The sequence below is a fragment of the Mirounga leonina genome, unplaced genomic scaffold, assembly GCF_011800145.1.
Source record: "Mirounga leonina isolate KUSES-001 unplaced genomic scaffold, KU_Mleo_1.0 Mir_418, whole genome shotgun sequence".
NCBI lineage: Eukaryota > Metazoa > Chordata > Mammalia > Carnivora > Phocidae > Mirounga > Mirounga leonina.
In genome coordinates this window covers 27,728,083-27,748,032 of record NW_023270739.1, presented here as the reverse complement: position 1 = coordinate 27,748,032, position 19,950 = coordinate 27,728,083, and the positions used below count along the sequence as shown (strand labels likewise).

At 36.6% G+C, this 19,950-nt stretch overlaps 1 protein-coding gene across 4 annotated transcripts in view; it reads right to left on the bottom strand.

Annotated features, from left to right (window-relative positions):
• KITLG (KIT ligand) overlaps positions 1 to 19,950 on the bottom strand; it is a 121,412-nt gene that overhangs the window by 24,724 nt on the left and 76,738 nt on the right. For 3 of the 4 annotated variants that reach the window (XM_034987872.1, XM_034987870.1, XM_034987873.1), the window contains one exon: positions 19,165 to 19,598. The exons of the other annotated variant lie outside the window; for it this stretch is intronic. The gene's annotated coding sequence lies outside the window, so the exon portion shown is untranslated. Of the gene's footprint in view, positions 1 to 19,164; positions 19,599 to 19,950 lie in introns of those variants that run through there. 4 annotated transcript variants of the gene reach the window in all.

The window sequence follows — 19,950 nt, the reverse complement described above, 5'->3', positions numbered from 1 at the left end:
TACAGTGTAATATTAGTTTCAGGTGTAGAATTTAGTGATTCATCACTTACATACACACCCAGTGCTCATCACAAGTGCCCTCCTTAATCCCATCACCCATTTAGCCCATCCCCCCACCCACTTCCCCTCCAGCAACCCTCAGTTTGTTCTCTGTAGTTAAGAGTCTGTTTTATGGTTTCTCTTTTTTTCCCCTCATATGTTCATTTGTTTTGTTTATTAAAATCCACATTATGAATGAAATCATATAGTAATTGTCTTTCTCTGACAGTCTTATTTAACTTAGCATAATACTCTCTAGCTCTGTTCATGTCATTGCAAATAGCAAAAATTCATGCTTTTTGATGGCTGAGTAATATTCCTCTGTGTGTGTGTGTGTGTGTGTGTGTGTGTGTGTGTACCACATCTTTGTCCATTCATCAGTCTATGGACATTTGGGCTCTTTCCATAATTTGGCTAATGTTGATAATGCTGCTATAAACATCAGGGTGCATGTATTCTTTCAAATCAGTATTTTTGTATCCTTTGGGTAAATACCTAGTAGGACAATTTCTGGATTGTAGGGTAGTTCTATTTTTAAATTTTTGAGGAATCTGCACACTAGAGGGTTCCCATTTCTACACATCCTTGCCAACATTTGTTGTTTCCTGTGTTGTTAAATTAGCCATTCTGACAGTGTGAGGTGATATCTCATTGTAGTTGTGATTTGCATTTCCCTGATGATGAGTAATGTTAAGCATCTTTTCATGTGTCTATTAGCCATCTGGATGTCTCTTTGGAAAAGGGTCTATCCATGTCTTCTGCCCATTTTTTAACTGGATTCTTTGTACTTTGTGTGTTGAGTTTGATAAGTTCTTTATAGATTTTAGATACTAACTCTTTATCAGATATGTTGTTTGCAAATATCTTCTCCCATTCTGAAGGTTGCCTTTTAGTTTTATTGATTATTTCCTTCACTGTGTAGAAGCTTTCTATCTTAATGAAGTCCCAATAATTCATTTTTGCCTTTGGTTCACTTGTCTCCAGAAATGTGACTAGTAAGAATTTGCTATGGCCCATGTCAAAGAGTTTACTGCCTGAGTTCTCCTCTAGGATTTTGATGTTTTCCTTCTCACATTTGGGTCTTTAATCCATTTTAAATTTATTTTTGTGTATGGTGTAAGAAAGTGGTCCAGTTTCATTCTTTTGCATGTTGGTGTCCAGTGTTCCCAACACCATTTGTTGAAGAGACTCTCTTTTTTCCACTGGATATTCTTTCCTGCTTTGTCAAAGATTAGTTGACCATAGAGTTGTGGCTCCATTTCTGAGCTCTCTATTCTGTTCCATTGATCTATGTGTCTGTTTTTGTGCCAGTACCATACTGTCTTGATCACTACCACTTTGTAATATAGCTTGAAGTCCGGCATGGTGATGCCTCTGCTTTGCTTTTCTTTCTTAAGATCGCTTTGGCTATTCATGGTCTTTTGTGGGTCCATACAAACCTTAGGATTATTTGTTCTAGCTCTGTGAAAAATGCTGGTGGTATTTTGATAGGGATTGCATTAAATGTGTAGATTGCTTTGGGTAGTATAGACATTTTAACAATGTTTGTTCTTCTAATCCATGAACATGGAATGCTTTTCCATTTTATTGTGTCCTCTTCAATTTCTTTCATCAGTGTCTTATAGTTTTCAGAGTACAGATCTTTTACCTCTTTGGTTAGGTTTATTCCTAGGTATCTTACAGTTTTTGGTGCAATTGTAAATAGGATTGATTCCTTGATTTCTTTTCTGCTGCTTCAATTGAAAATTAAACAGATTTCTGTACTTGGTTTTGTATCCTTCAACTACACTGCATTGGTGTATCAGTTTTAGTAATTTTTTGGTGGAGTCTTTCAGGTTTTCTACATAGAGTACCATGTCATCTGCAAATAGTGAAAGTTTGACTTCTTTCTTGACAATTTAGATGCCTTTTATTTCTTTTTGTTGTCCAGTTGCTGAGGCTAAGACTTCCAGTACTATGTTAAATAGTACTGATGAGAGTGGATATCCCTGTCTTGTTCCTGACCTTAAAGAAAAGCTCTCAGATTTTCCCCATTGGGGATGATATTATCTGTGCGTCTTTCGTATACAGTCTTTATGAAGTTGAGGTATGTTCCCTCTATCCCTACTTTGTTGAGGGTTTTTATCAAGCATGGATACTGTATTTTGTCAAATGCTTTTTCTGCATCTATTGAGAGGATCATATGGTTCTTACCCTTTCTTTTACTAATGTGGTGTCTCACATTGATTGATTTGCCAACATCAGACAACCGTTGCAACCCAGGAATAAATTCCACTTGTGGTGAATGATTCTTTAATGTACTGTTGGATTCAATTTGCTAGTATATTTTTGAGAATTTTTGCATCCAAATTGATCAGGGATATTGGCCTGTAGTTCTCCTTTTTAGTGAGGTCTTTGGTTTTGGAATCAAGGTAATGCTGGCCTCAGAGAATGAGTTTGGAAATTTTCCTTCCTTTACTATTTTCTGGAACAGTTTGAGAAGAATAGGTATTAACTTTTCTTAAAATGTTTAGTAGAACTCCCCTGGGAAGCCATCTGGCCTTTTGTTTGTTGGGAGATTTTTGATTACTGAATCAATTTCTTTGATGATTGTCTATGTGTTCAAGTTTTCTATTTCTCCCTGTTTCAGTTTTGGTAGTTTATAGGTTTCTAGGAATTTACCTATTTCTTCCCGATTGCCCAATTTGTTGGCATTTAATTTTTCATAATATTCTCTTATAATTGTTTGTATTTCTTTGGTGTTGGTTTTGATCTCACCCCTTTCATTTGTGAATTTATTTATTTGGGTCCTTTCTCTTTTTTTTGGATAAGTCTGGCTAGGGAGTTTATCAATTTTATTAATTCTTTCAAAGAATCAGCTCTTAGTTGGGTTGATCTGTTCTACTGGGGTTTTGGTTTGTTTGTTTCTCTATCATTTATTTCTGCTCTAATCTTCATTATTTCCCTTCTTCTGCTGGCTTTAGGCTTCTAGCTCCTTTAGGTGGAAGGTTAGGTTGTGCATTGGAGATTTTTTTTTTGCTTCTTGAGGTAAGGCTGTACTGCTATATACTTCCCTCTTAGGACAGCTTTTGCTGCAGCCCAAAGGTCTTGGGCTGTCATGTTTTCATTTTCATTTGCTTCCATGCATTTTTAAAAATTTCTTCTTTAATTTCCTGGCTGACCCATTCATTCTTTAGTAGGATGTGCTTTAACCTCTATGGATTAGTGGTCTTTCCAAATTGTTTCTTGTGATTGACTTCAAGTTTCATAGCATTGTGGTCAGAAAATATGCATGGTATGATCTCAATCTATTTGTACTTGTTGAGGCCTGACTTGTGACCTCCTATGCCATCCGTTCTGGACAATGTCCCATGTGCCCTCGAAAAGAATGCGTATTCTGCTGCCTGAGGATGAAATGTTCTGAATATATCTGTTAAGTCCACCTGGTCCAGTGTATCATTCAAAGCCCTTGTTTCCTTGTTGATCTTCTGCTTAGATGATCTGTCCATTGCTGTAAGTGGGGTGTTAAAGTCCACCACTATTATTGTATTGTTATCAATGAGTTTCTTTATATTTGTTATTAATTGGTATATATATATTTGGGTGTTCCCAAGATGGGGGCCTAAATATTTGCGGTTGTTAGAGCTTCTTGTTGGATAGACCACCTTTATTATGATATAGTGTCCTTCTTCATCTCTTGTTACAGTCTTTGGTTTAAAATCTAGTTTGTCTGATATGAGTATGGCTCCTCTGGCTTTCTTTTTGATGTCCATTAGCATGATAAATGTTTCTCCATCCCCTCACTTTCAATCTGCAGTAGTCTTTAGGTCTAAAATGAGTTGTAAGCAGCATGAAGATGGGTCTTGTTCTTTTTTTAAATCCATTCTGACCCCCTATGTGTTTTGATTGGAGCATTTAGTCCATTTGCATTCAGAGTGATTATTGGTAGGTATGAATTTCGCACCATTGTATTACCTGTAAAGTTGTTGTTTCTGGAGATTTTCTCTGTTTCTTTCTAGTCCTTGTTCCTTTTGGTCTTTCTTTCCCATTCAAAGAGCCCCTTTCAATATTTCTTGTGGGGCTGGTTTAGTGGTCATGAACTCCTTTAGCTTTTGTTCAGCAAAATCTTTTTTTTTTTTTTTTTTTTTTTTTTTGAGAGAGAGAGAGCATGTGAAATGGGGGAGAGAGGTGGCAGAGGGAGTAAGAATTTAAGCTGGCTCCATGCCCAGTGCAGAGCCTCATGCTCATGACCCTTAGATCATGACCTGAGTGGGAGTCAAGAGTCAGACACTTGACTGACTGAGTCACCCAGGCGCCCCTGTCTGGGAAATTCTTTATCTCTCCTATTCTGAATATCAGCTTTGCTGGATAAAGTATTCTTGGTTGCATATTTGTCTGTTCCAGTATGTTGAATATATCATGCCATCTTTTCTGGCTTATCAGTTTTTGGTGGATAGATCTGCTAACCTTATTTGTCTTCCCTTGTAAGTTAAGGAGTTCTTTGCCTTGTTGCTTTAGGATTTTTTCCTTATCTCTGTGTTTTGCAAATTTACCGTATGTTTTGGTGTTGGCCTGCTTTTATTTATTTGTGCTTCCTGGATTTGGATGTCTTTTTCTTTTCCCAGATTAGGGAAGTTTTCAGCTATAATTTACTCGAATAAACCTTCTGCCATTTTTCCCTCTCTCTTCTTTTTCTGGGACTCCTATGATATGAATGTTTTTATGCTTTATGGAATTGCTGAGTTCCCTAAGTCTACCTTCATGATCCAATACTTTTCTCTCCCTCTTCTTTTCAGCCTCATTATTTTTCCACAATTTAATCTTCTATATCATTTATTCATTCCTGTGTTTCTTCTGTCCTTGAGGTCATTACATCCATTCAGTTTTTCATCTCAGTTTTAGCATTTTTTATTTCAGCCTGACTAGCTTTTAGATCTTTTATCTCAGTGGTAAAGGACTCCATGGTGTCTTCTCTGCTTCTCACAAGCCCAGCTAGTATCCTTATGATTGTTGCTTTAAATTTGGATCAGGCATATTTCTTATATCTCTTTTGATTAGATCCCTGGCCATGACCTTTTCTTGTCTTTCTTTTGGGATGAATTCCTCTGTCCTGGTAATTTGTTTAGGTCTCTGTCTTCTTTTGTTTGTTAGGAAAGCCTTGTATGTTTCCTGTTCCCGAGAGTAATGGCTTTATAAAGAAGAGGTCATATACTTCCTTCTCTACAGGAGCATCACAGTGTCCTCAGGGCTCCACAATGGCCATGCTTTGAACCTCTAAAACTCCAGTCTTTGAGCCCCACTGGTTGTAAAAACACACGAATATCAGCCCCTCACATTTTCCTGTCCAATGGCTTTGGGGAAGTGGTTTCCTTGTGCAATCCCCTGTGCACTCCTCTCTCTCTCACCTCTCTCTGTGACCAGGGCTCCCTCCCCACTGCCACACCTGTGATCCATTTCTCCCTCAAACCATGTTTCTGCACCTCATATCTTCTGCAGTGTGACCTCTTCTCTCCCTCTAGTTGTGCTGTTTGTTCTGTCAGTCCTCAGATTAATTTCTTAGGTATTCAGGATGATTTGATATTTATCTGGTTGTGTTCAAGATAAAAGGCAAACCTAGGGTCCTCCTCCTACTCCTTAGCTCCTCCCCCATATATAATTGGTTTTATACAACATCTGACGAAATGTAAAAAATAATCAGGTACATGAGGAGGTAAGACAATGAGATAAAAATTAAATGAAACATATGACATAATGAAATATATCATGAATTTTATATTTTTAAATTTCTCATAATGGACAATTTCAAACATACACAAAACTAGAAAAATAGGGGTGACCGGGTGGGTCAGTCAGTTATGCATCTGACTCTTGATTTCATTCAGGTCATGATCTCAAGGTTGTGAGATTGAGCACAGCATGGAGCACCTCTTTCCCTCTGTCCCTCCCCTCCACTTGTGTGTGCTCTCTCTCTCTCTCTTAAAAAAAAAAAAAAGACATGATAGAAAGAAAAAGGAACACCTTTCTATCTATATCCCAAGGATAACAATCAACATTAACTCATAAACCCTCTTTTGTTTTATCTATCCAGCTCTACCACCATTGAATTATTCTAAGGAATTGTCATAATTTTTCACCTGTAAGTATGTCAGCATATATCATTAAAAGGTAAAGAATCTTATTTAAAATATGTCCCTATAACTCTCCCTATAACTCTCCCACTCCTCCTGCTTGTGTTTCCGCTCTCACTATCTCTCTCTGTCAAATAAATAAATAAAATCTTTAAAAATATTTAAAAAATCAGCTGATTACCTTAATATGGTTTTCCTTGTATGTAACTGTTTTCTCTTGGTGCCTTTAAAATTCTCTCTTTATTAGGGCACCTGAGTGGCTCAGTTAATTGGGTGTCTGACTCTCAATTTCAGCTCAGGTCATGATCTCAGGGTTGTGGGATTGAGCCCCGTGTTGGGCTCCACACTCGTTGCAGAGTCTGCTTTTCCCTCTCCCTCTGCTCCTCCCCTGGTGCTCTCTAAAATAAATAAATAAAATCTTTTAAAAAGTTCTCTCTCTTTATTATTATTACTCTTTGCCATTTTAATTATTATATATTTTGGTGTGGACCTGCTTGGATTCATCTTTTTAGGGGCTCTCTGTCCTTGTTGGCCCTGGATGTCTGTTTCTTTTCCCAGATTTGGGATGTTTTCAGCTATTATTCTTCATATAAGTTTTCTGCCTTCTCTCTCTCTTCTCTTTTTGAGATTGCTATAATGCAGATGTTATCATACTTGATGATGTCACAGAGCTCCCTAAATGTATTTTCATTTATTATTATTATTTTTTCTTTTTGCTGTTCAGCTTGGTTGCTTTCCATTATCCTATTGTCCAGATTGCTAATTTGTTCTGCATTTTCTAATCTGCTGTTGATTCCCTCTGGTATATTTTTTGTTTCAGTTATTGAATACTTCAGCTCTAACTGGATTTTTTAAAATATTTTCTCTTTTTTGAAGTTCTCAATGAGTTCATCCACTCTTAAGTCCAGTGAGTATCTTTATTACCATTGTTTTGAATTCTTTATCCAGCATACTGTTTATCTCCATTTCATTAACCTATAATGTTTATTTTGTTCATTCTTTTGGGACATATTCTTCTGTCTCAACATTTTTTCTCTCTGTGTTTTTTTCTATGTATTAGGTAGGTTAGTTATGTCTCCTGGTCTTGAAAGTAGTGACCTTATGTAGAAGAGGTTGTGTGACGCCCTGTAGCACAATGTCTTCTAGTCAACAGAACCAGGCACTTCAAGGGTTTCCCCTATGTGGGCTGCATGCACCCTCCTGTTGTGGCTGAGCTGTGGTTGCCTTCAGCCCAGGTAGCTGCAGTGATCTCCTTTGCTTGCTGTGGGCACACTGTGCAGGGGTTGCTCCCCACTTAATTGAGAGACCTCTCTGTGGCCCATTTGGGCTCACTGGTGGGTGGAGCAGGTGCTCACCCTAGTTCTCTGCAATTAGCCTCTCTGTCACAGCAGAAGGTGCACCAAGGCAGGGCTTGCTCCCTGCTAGGCCAACAAGAGGACTAGCTGTAGGAACTACAGGTGCACTGGTGTGTGGGGTTATCTTCCTGCACCCTCACCAGGGCATGAGTCACTCTGGTGTGGTGCCAGTCATGGCTGGGGCTGCCTGCCAGGTGCAGTGGGTCAGAAGCTGATTTGGAGGGATGCCTGTTGAGGCAGGCAGGGTGGATGCAGTGGGTTCATAGGGGAATACTGGGGCAGGTCACGTGGTTCTAACAGGATAGATGGAGGGTGTTAGCACTGGTTCCAGAAAGTGCCTAGCTATCTTGGTTGGGGAATGGGGAAACAAATGGCTTCCACCAGCACCTTTGTTCCTGGAGAAATCACATGCAGATCCTTGCACCTCCAGCAAATGTTCTAAGATTATTCAGTGAATCTCCTTCACATATACCCCAGGCGCTTTTCAAACTGCTGCTTCTGAACCGTGTGTCTTGGGCCAAATTATTTAGTGTGCTGACTTTTTAAGGGCAGTGACTCAGTTTTCTACCACCCTCTGGCTCTCCTGGAGTTAAACCTGCTAGTTTTTAAAGCTGTTGGCGTTACGCCCCACTGATTTTTAAAGTTCTCAGAATTAAGCCCCACTGTTTTTCAAAACTAGATGTTATGGGAACTGTATTTCCAGTGCAGGTCCCCAATGCCAGGGGTGCTCATTGTGGGGTCTGATCCTCTTGTTTTTTCATACTCATGATGTCCTTCTTGTTCGTGGTCAGTCTTGCCAGGCATTTGGTTCCCAGCTATGTCTCTATCCCTCCTACCCTTTTTGATGTGGCTTCCTCTCTATGATTAGCTGTGAAAGGTCTGTTCTGCCATTCTTCAGGTGGTTTTCAGAGTTAGTCGCATGGATGTAGCTGTGATGTATGTGTGTCCATGGGACAAGGTGAACTCAGGATTCTCCTACTCCACCATCTTCTTAAAACTCCTAGGTTTTTAATAAATAAATATAAAGATTACAGAATCTTTACATCCATTTAATGTATTTGAATTAGGAGTTTACAATTTCTCAGTTGTTTTTATGAGCTATTCCAAAACATCTTTCCAGATTGGAGTTAAATAATATGTCTGAGTTTTATCACTTTTTTTTTTCTAATGTGTTTTGATTTTTTGAGTTTTTAAAACTATATGTTAGATGTCCTTAAAAGTCAGAAGTCCTTAAAATGTCATTATTTTCCAAAAGCCTTATGTTGGGGAGACCATCTTGTTACACAGAACCTCTTTAGAACATTTTATAGTATGTTTAAAGAAATGCTTGAAGCTGTTCTGTGAAAGACATTATTAGGAGAATGAAAAGCCACAAACTGTAGCAAAAATGTGCAGAACACATATCTGACATAAGATTTGCATCTAAAATATACAACCTTTTTTAAAATCCAATAGTAAAGAAACAACCCAATTTAAAAATGGACAAAAGATTTGAAAAGACATCTCACCAAAGCAGATAAAGAGATGGCAAGTAAACTTATGAAAAGATGCTCACCATCATTTGTCATTAGGGAACTACAAATTAAAACAATAATGATACACTATTCCCCATCTATTAGAATGGCTAAAATCCAACAAACTGACAATATAAATTGCTGGAGAGGATGTGGAGCAGCAGGACTTCTCATTCGTAGCTGCTGGGAGTGCAAAGTGGTACAGCCACTTTAGAAGACAGTTTTGTGTTTTTTACAAACCTAAACATAGTTGTACCATATAGTCCAGCAATAATGCTCCTAGGCATTTACCCAACTGATTTGAAAACTTATGTCTCCCAAAAAATAAATGTTTATAGCAGCTTAATTCATAATCACCAAAAAACTGGAAACAACTAAAGATGTTCTTAATAGTAAATGGATAACCAAACTATGACACATCCAGACAATGGAATATTATTTTATGATAAAAAGAAATGAGCTATAAAGCAGTGAAAAATATAGATGAACATTAAATGCATATTGCTAATTGAAAAAAACTAGTCTGAAAAGACTACATATTGTAGAATTTCAATTATATGACACTCTGGAAAACGTGAAAACTGTAAAGAAAATAAAAAATCAGTGGTTTCTAGAGGTACAGGGGAGGGTAGGAATGTTGAATACATAAAGCACAAGAGATTTTTTAGGGCAATTAAGCAGTTCTGTATGTTCTATAATGGTGGATGTACAACGCTACACATTTGTCAAGACCAGTACATTGAGAAGCCTAAAACATGTGTCCTCATATACAGATTTTCCGGTTCTATAAACATAGCAATTTTAGGGTCGCCTGGGTGGCTCAGTCATTAAGCGTCTGCCTTCGGCTCAGGTCATGATTCCAGGGTCCTGGGGTCAAGCCCTGCAACAGGCTCCCTGCTCTGCAGGAGGCCCGCTTCTCCTTCTCCTACTCCCCCTGCTTGTGTTCCCTCTCTCACTGTGTCTCTCTCTGTCAAATAAATAAAATCTTTAAAAAGAAACATAGCAATTTTATTAAATTCTATTCTGTTTCCTCATAATTAAGAGGAAAAAATGGGGGCACCTGGGTGGCTCAGATGGTTAAGCGTCTGCCTTCGGCTCAGGTCATGATCCCAGGGTGCTGGGATCGAGTCCCGCATTGGGCTCCCTGCTCCTTGGGAGCCTGCTTCTCCCTCTGCTTCTCTCTCTCTGTCTCTCATGAATAAATAAATAAAAAATCTTTAAAAAAAAAAAAAGAGGAAAAAAATGTATGGTTTTGTTTATACTTATATTACTGAGCATTTTCTGGTTGGGGAAAGCTACCAAGACTTGACCAGGCATTAATGAAACCTGGTTCTTCCACTTATAATTTTACACATCAGGTGATTGTGATGATTGTGAGAATTTTCCACAAACTGGCTTCTGCCTCCATTCATTTCAAACCTTGTTTCTCATGCATCACCCACATACTTCTGGTACCAGATTCATAAGACACATTTACTAGGGCATCCTGATACAGCCTCTGCTCACACAATTTTGGGTCATGGTGTCCTAGTGAATTGGTACAGTGGTCAGTGGGAGTGTTTCTAGAAGCCATTCCCACACCAGAACACTAATACCTTAAGGATAAATGGAAGTGGCTGCAAATTTCACAACAATATATTACTACGTGAATCCATTGCTAGCTCCTTCCTATGATGTATAAAAGACCTACAATGTGTGAGGACCAGAAATTTAAGTTTCTTTAGCTTCACAGAAACTCAGCCTCCAGGTGTTAGGAGCCTTTGGAAGTCTCTTTTATTTATTTATTTATTTATTTTTCAATTTTCAAGGTAAAATAGCAACCAAGATTATGAACTAAGAGTGAGAATGGGGAATGCAGTGGGGGGTTTGGGAGACAAAATAACGTATAAAATAGCTATGAGAATGAAAAAGCAAAAAAGACTAGAGAAGAGCAATAGACTAGAAATATAATTGTTGGAGCAGCATTAAGACCTACTTGACAGGAAGGAATCTATAGAGAAACTAGTAGGCATGATAGTGTATTGTATACCAGTCATGTTTAGCCATACAAGCACAGATAAAGAGTGGATGGAGAACTGTATTTGAGCAGGGTGTCATTTACCAGGCAAATATTAGGAACCGAGAGGGATCAAGAAGAAAGTATATGCAAGGGAATGATTATAATGCTGGACTGTGGATTTTAACCCATTTAAGGAGAGAGGACATCAAAGATTAACAGTTAGTGGAAAATGATAGAATCATAGATTGACAGGCCCACTGGATCAAAGGGAGTAAATTGGAAAGATACAAAGTGGTGGTCAGAGATGGAATATATGGAATTGAGATATGAATGCGTTACACTTAATGGAAATGATAAAGTCTATAGGAACACCATCAGACTAAGTGGCTAGGGTGGTGTTGAGAACTGGTTCATTAGGAGAAAAGTTCAAGGACCTGAAAAGACAGGATGTTGAAAGGATCACTTAGGTGCATATCAAAATCCCAAGAATTAAGACCGGAATATAAATGAATTGAGTGACAGTGAACCCAGGCCTAACATCATCAAGAAATGAGGGAGTGGAACCTGGGAGTTATACATGGAAGCAACAGTGAGTGGCAGTGGATATATAGTCTAATAATATGAGATTCAAATCTGGGAGGGCTTAGGGAGGAGAAAATAGAAGCAGTAATGAAGAGCAGAGTACCCACTTCTGGACCCAGTGACAGTTATGGAGGAAACACAGCCACTAACTGAGAGGGCTGAAGAGGTAGATATATCCTCAGAAGAGATCCTCGTTTTGAGTAAGATGATGAAGGAAAAGTTCTGAAAGTACATTGGATTTTGCTAAGTATGGACTGAAATTCCAAAGGGCACACACTTTATTACAATCTCAATGTCCATCTATAATTTCCTGGCCCTAATGGCACAGTGGATAAAGGCTTATCTGGGCTGATCCAGAGTGTTACACATTCTTCTAATAAATGGAAAAGGTAAGGTTAGAGAATAGTATTATACATATTATATTCATATACACATATACATACATAGACACATATACATATATGATTTGCTCATGCCAAAAAGTTCTGGAAGTTAACACAAAGTAGTTAGTGGCGTTGATCTCTGGGGGAACAAAAATGCAATGTTAAAGGGAGACTTTTGCCATTATTTTATACCCTGCTGTAGTGCAATACTGAAATGTACAACGATGTGAGAAAATTGACATGTGAATACTTACTGACTCTTTAATATTAAGGAATTGTTCATTTTTCTTTGGTGTGACAAGTGTACTATGGTTATGTTTTAAAAAGTTATAATTTATAAATACACACATAAATATTTACAGGTCAAATATTTTTAGGTATTGACCTACAAATAATATGAAAAGGGGAGTGGAGAAGGAGTATAGATAGGAGACTTAGATAAAACAAAATCATTCAATAGTGGAGTCAAGTTGAAGCTAAGTTACGCTTATATGGGGTTTCATTATACTACTCTGCCCACTATTATATATATTTCAAATTTTTCATAATAAAACATTATAGAAAATAACTTATCAGACATTAGGTAATATCTGTTCAGTTCAAATTTTGTTTCAATTACACACCTTATTATTTGTATTAAATTTGGGGAATACAGGTGTATAAATATTCATGGTCCTATACCTCACATTGTTCATGGCTTAAAGGGGAAAGAAATCAATTACTAATCCCCCCCCCCAAAAAAAAACTATGAGATGGACCAAGGAGGGCCTCGTAAGCCACGTTAAGGCCTTTGGGTTTTCTTCTGAAAATAACGAGAAACCATTTAGGTGTTTTAACCAGAGAAAAATAACATCACATGTCTCCATATTATTCGCTCTAACTTAAGGAACTGATTGAAAAAGGGTTAGTGATGTGTGATCAGTTAGAAGATTATAGTTGTCTAGGCTTATATTGGTAAAAGTTTGCAGTATAAACATTGAGCAGAGGAGGCAGAAACAGCAAAGTTGAAAAGAAATGGGTGAATAAATATTGTGTTATAAAGCTAGGGGATGTGGTCTCAAGAGTCAAAAACCAACCAGAGGTTAAGCAAGATAACAATTTATTGCCTAAATCACATGAGCCACCATGGTGTTTGATCTTGCCATTCTTCTTCTCAGAAACACGCAATGGGAATTTTCCCATGGTCCCTAAGAATATCTACCCTCAGGGCGCCTGGGTGGCTCAGTTGTTTAAGCGACAGCCTTTGCTCAGGTCAGATCTCAGGGTCCTGGGATGGAGCCCCGCATGGGGCTCCCTGCACAGCAGAAAGCCTGCTTCTCCTTCTGCCTCTCTGCCCGCTTGTGCTCGCTCTCTCTCAAATAAATAAAAATCTTAAAAAAAAAAAAATCTACCCTTCTTGTGGCATTCAAGAAGGCTGTGCTCTCTTCTCTTTCTATATCTCTTTTTGTATTATATGCCCAGGGCACGTTGGTTTGTTCCGATAGAATAAGCTAAGAAATTTTATTGCTTCTTGCTTTGGAAAGTGTTGCTCAAACTGGGTATAATTCTCCCGTCAAAATTTCTCTCACCCTTGTAAGTCTTAGCCCAAATACCAACTCCTCCATAATCTCACCTAGTCTATATCCATTTCTCCTTCTTGCATGCTTTAAGGACATGCTCTAAGCTTTGCACTTAGGTAATTACTTCAGTGTGGTTTTATGCATAGTACAGTGGTTTTCTTATCTTTTCCCCATTAGAAACCTCTTGAGATCAAACAGTGTTAACTTAATAGGTCAGGTAATCAAAGGCAATTTTAGTAACCAGTGAATATTTATTGAATTAAAATGATTTATCTCATGTCCATATGACAACAAAATCTAGATTAATGAATTTCTATAGAAAAATTTGATTTTAGCTTAATAAATTGCTCAACCATTTTTTTTTTAAGATTTATTTATTTGAGAGAGCGAGAATGAGAGAGAGTACATGACGGGGGGAGGGTTAGAGGGAGAAGCAGGCTCCTTGCTGAGCAGGGAGCCCGATGCGGGACTCAATCCAGGGACTCCAGGATCATGACCTGAGCCGAAGGCAGTCGCTTAACCAACTGAGCCACCCAGGCGCCCCACCATTTTTTTTTTTAAGATTTATTTATTTTAGAGAGCAGGAGCATGAGGGGGAGGGAGAGAAAATCTCAAGCAGACTCCTTGCTGAGTGTGGGCTCAATTTCACGACCTGAGCTGAAACCAAGAGTCAGATATCCTGCCGATTGCGCCAGCCAGGGGCCCCCTCAACCATGTTTTAAATATGTGTGATAATCTTGAGATATCAAATGACAGGGCAAACTTCTGAGAGTGCATAAAATTCTTTATTTAGAACAATAAAGTATATGTATATATAATGTAATTTCAAATTCAACCTGTATAAAAAGGGGTCAGGACATATACCTAGTTTAAAAAGTACACATATAGTATATACACATACACATCACATTTTACAACCTTTTTTATTTAATTACACTTCAGTCATAATAAACTAGAATAATGTTGACATACATTTACATTACAATATGCAAACTCCAATCTATGACTGAACTAGCAATATATCTATGCATCCATCTAAATGTCTGAATACTTTTCAAGTCCATCAATTTAAAAAATAGTGACAAGTGGACACTATAATCACACATTAATCCTTAGAATATAGAATAGGATATTCTTACTGAAAATTCTTGAGTCTTATAACTGAGAAATCAAGTAATTGAAAATACTATGGTTTTTAGGTTAAACAATTATCTTAATTTTATTTTTAAAAATAACATCATAAGGATGTAGTTGGAGATGGCAGTTATAAATTTACAGTGCTTAGGAAACATTTTAGGATTATGAATATCTACTTTAATATAAATTACTTCTAAAACATCTTTTAGGAAATTAAAGTACCATTATTTTATCTGTAACAAAGGCATTTCCAGACTTGTTAATGGAAAGCAGCAACACTATAAACTGTGTGATCAAACACCATAAATTACTAGAATTTCAATTTGAATGTTTATATTTTAATGCCAATTTCACAAAATAATACTGTTTCAAAGACAAGCTGGCTTAATTAAAATTCTTATCCCACTTTCTAATTTTAATATGTAATTTATGGATGACCCCTTTCCAAATGGATTATAAATTATCTTTTGGCACTCAAAAACTTTGAGCATCTTACGTTTTATGCTCTAAGCTTTTAATAAAATGAAAGCATTTAAATAAGCTTAATTTGGTGCATTTCCAAAAGTTACACATATCTTATAGTATCTCTTTCTAAAATGTACTTGCGGTTTTCATTCTTCAGAGGCGATCCAAAAATGTTTACTTAAGCAAAGGAAAAAGCCATCTCTTGTGTAAATGGTTATCCAATTCACCCTACATGAGATTTAATTTCACTTTTACTAACGGATCCTATTTACATTACAAACAAGAACAGCAATGACTTTTTATGTTCAAATTGCTTATTCACAGAGATCAGAGTTCAATATTTTATATGGAGTAATTTCAGATCTATTTTATTGTGTTTGTCAGTCATATATCAATAGGTTTCACACCTAAGGAGATGTGACCTCCAACTTCACCATAAAGGTGAATAAAAAATTGAGATCCAAAGAGAGGAAGTGACTTACCAATATTAGTTAACAGCAGAGTGGAGGCTTCTGACAATTTTCCCCCCACATCCACCTTGCTATGCCAAACTGTCTTTTTGAAAAATATTTCTTAAAGAATAGGTGGGAATGGGAATGGTTAAATGCCTCCTGTTGGAATTACATTTTGAAACCAAAACCTAGCTGCACAAAAACATTAAGAGATATCAATGAATTCTGAATGGATTTTTCTGTTACTTTCAAACCTCAGTTGAATTAGAATACCAAAATATGCCACAGAGTTTCCCCAAAGTACTTTAATACTCAATTAAATGTGTTTAATTCTTACTAAAAGCAAACATTGCATTATAAACACATACTTTCTCATACATTTTCATTCTTCACATACTTAATCCTTTTTAAAGAGAACAGGGTACTTATTCTTATCATATTGAAAAAAATCAATTTGTCTCTGACTCATTAAAAAGTGGCAGTGTGGTAAGCACATAAGATTAGAACACAAAATCCAGCAACACTTCAGTATCACTGAGCAGGCACCATTTATCACAGAGCCAGTTTCTCTATAGGCTTGTGTTCTACCAAAGAGGTGCAAAGCTTTTAGTATAATTTAGAATCTGCAGACTTCTGAGATCATTTTAAAAGGTAATTTTGGAATGTTACAGAAGATAACTATCAGATACATGGCACCAATTTAAAAGGTGATTTCATGGTTTATAGTATCATTTGTGAGTTTTCCATGATTTCTGAAGGATATTTAGGACACATATTGGATAAAATAAAGCAAAGATATATATATCTATATATATCTATTTATCTCAAAGCAGATATGACAATTCCCAAGCACCTAGCATCCAAAATAATGTTCAGCCTTTTTCTACTGTTCATGCATTTTATCAAACTTCAGTGTTTTAAAAATTGGTAATTCACATAACTCTCAATGAACGAATACATTTAATTAGGCAGAATATATTGCCCCTCGCCTATCATGCCATATTTCATAACTTGCTGAATTCGTTTCTTTAACTCTATTGATTAGAACCATGTCCTTGAGTGTTAAAACCCAGCTCCTAGCTTTGAGAACAAAAGTGCATTTATTGTTCTCTCAAGTTCATTAAACAGCATTTTCTCATGCCTAAGAGAATCGAAACCATTGGTGAAATAAATCAAATTATTAAATTGAGAAGTATCAATCTTCTCAATCTACACCTGACCTGCACACATAACTCATATTAATTTATATCTATTTTCCTCAAAACAATGTCACACACTAAGACAGGTCCTTTCAGCAATTAAACTGACCTCTGATTTTATTACTGGTCGATTCTATCAGGGGATATTTAAGGGCCTGAATAAGTCAATGCAGCTTCCCAAAGCACCTGGGTTGTATCTTAGAGAAATGACTACCTTTTAAGGAACCCCAGCACTTTAGAGAAAGAAGGATCATAGAAATCATCTGGGCTCTTTGGTACAAAAAAAGAGCAAAGGCCACTTCACTCGAGTTTTATTTGGATCTGCTTTGAACATAATCTAAAATCCAACTATGCTAGATATTCTTGGACTTTTGAAATCAAAGGAAAGCTCACAGTTTTTCATGCCCTCCCTTTTTTTTAAATCACGACACTGAAAATGGTCATCTGAGGGGGTAGAGCATGACAATAATGTTATAACAAGAATTAAGTTATAATAGAAAGCTTTGGGTTCCTTTATGTATGTGTTCATGATATAGTAAAAGAATCTTCATCAAAATAAACCACAAGAAATCATTTTAGTCAGATGTTTCTTTGCCTATAAAAAAAATTGGTAATGGAAATTCACATAATGTCTTAACAAGTTTTAGTTTAAAAGCATGATGTCCATCTTGGGAATTCTTACCAAATTCACTTTTAATAGGACAAACGCAGTTACACATTTTAAATAGCAAACTGACATGCATAACTACATAAAGCTCGCTATCTTTAATTCATAAACATTAATGAATATACAGTGCCTGATTTTAAATAAATGGATCCTTTAAACTAATGGTGATAATGGTGATTATACGAGAAATAACTAAAATTTCCTGATTCCTTGCTGCCTTATAAAAGCCAAGTAACCTAGTTTTCAATACCCATATTACCATGTGGGTGTGGTTTTCTAATTTTAGATACTAAATATCATTTATTTTTACTTTCTCTCATGATGTAAATTGAAAATGGGACCGACATATATTCAGCAATTTCTCTTAAGTCCCTTTACATAACTCTGTAGTAGTTTTAGAATATAACCATTTCATAATATATTTTGGAAGCACAATTTATACACTCTTACAGTGGCAGGGGAAAAGGGTGTCGAATGTGCTCCTCAGTGACTATCTTGCTGATCAGTGTTCATAGCTTTGGGCCATAAGTCTTTTGGAAAGTCTCCTCTCTGCAAAGGCATCAATATTTTGGGGTTTTTTTTGGGGGGGGGCTTATTATCTTTTTTTACCTTTTTATTCAACTTAAACTAAAAAACAAAAAAACCTAGTTCATCCATTTATTCCCCCACCCCGTCCTTTGCAACCACCAATCTTTCCTTTGTATCTATGAGCTTGGTATTTTTAATTTTTTTACTTTTATTTTTTTTTAGATTCCACATATAAGAGACATCATATGGTATTTGTTGTTCTGACTTATTTCACTCAGGATAATGCCCTCAAGATCCATCCATATTGTCACAAATGGCAAGATTTCATTTTTAGAGCTGAATGATAATCCATTGTGTGTGTGTATACTCATATATACCACATCTTCTTTATCCATTCATCCATTGATGGACACTTACATTGTTTCCATATCTTGGTTACTATAAATAATGCAAAGAACATAGGGGTTTATACTTCTTTTAGAATTAGTGTTTTCATTTTCCTTGGATAAATACTCAGAAGTAGAATTCCTGGACAATATGGCAGTTCTATTTTAACTTTTTTGAGAACTCAAAATTTTCCATAGTGACTACACCAATATACACTCCCACCAACAGTGCACAAGGGTTCCCTTTTCTCCACATCCTCACCAATACTTGTTATTTCTTGTCTTTTTGATTTTAGCCATTCTGACAGTGTGAGGTGATATCTCATTGTGGTTTTGATTTGCATTGCTCTGGTGATTGATGTTGAGCATCTTCTCATCTGTAGGTCTTCTTTGGAAAAATGTCTATTCAGATCTTCTGCCCATTTTTAAATAGATTTTTTTTTCTATTGAGTTGTATGAGTTCTTTGTAGATTTTAGATATTAGCCCCTTATCAGATATATGATTTGAAATCATTTTCTCCCATTCAGTAGGTTGTTTTTTATTTTGTTGATGACATCATTGTTCTAACTCAATACTGGCTCCCAGGCATGATTAGATCCAGCTAACCATGTCCATTTGTCTAGTGGGATATAGGTTTATGTTAAGAAGAGACCGAGATCAGACCCAGACCATTAATTAGCATCTACAAGGCTGACATGTTGCCCTAATCCAATTATTTTGTTTCCACTGCTTTCTATATGTAGAGTTGCTGATGCTATTGAGTTTTTGTTTTTAAATTTTTTTCTAGATCCCTTTGAGAAAAATTATTACCCCCCACTGTTCAGGATGAAATCTACTTGCAGAGACCAAGATAACTATGAACTGCAGGTTGTAACTGAAAATAAAGCTATGTGGCTTTTCAGCAATTAGACATTTCTGGAGGCATGCAAAATGGTGCATGCAGTCTGGGACACGTGCTTTCTCTCCCAACATCAGTTGCAAGTTCTAAATGAGACCACAAGTCCCCCAGGTCCTTAAAATAGAGTCCTGCTCCATGCAAGTTCTTCTTTATAGATGATTAATTCAGTGCCAGTTTCACAGTAAAACACTTTGTTCCAATTTGTGAATCATCCATATAGAGTCATGGGTAACAAGAACAGATAAAAATGCAGTCTGTCACTCCAGACAGATAATGAATTTGTTTAAAGCTGCTTCATTTATGAAGCAAACATGAACTGTTACCCGCCTAGAGAGGAAAGAAAAGAGAGAGGTTATGGTGTATCTGCTTTCTGCTCTTTTCATTCTTGATAGCTGAATTCATAGGACTACAGATTGAGTAATAGACTTAAAATAAACACTTCACTTAGACTAAAAGAACTTGACAAATCTTTTCCTAGATGCAATGGCTAGTCACTCCCTCTCTGATCTTTCTGGTAATATTTAACATTATCTGAAATGATCTTACTGTTTGAGTCTCTCCTCCCATTAGAATGTATGCTCCATGAGGACACAGAGCTTTGTCCACCTTTTTTTTTTTTTTGAAGATTTTATTTATTTATTTATTTATTTATTTATTTATTTATTTATTTATTTATTTA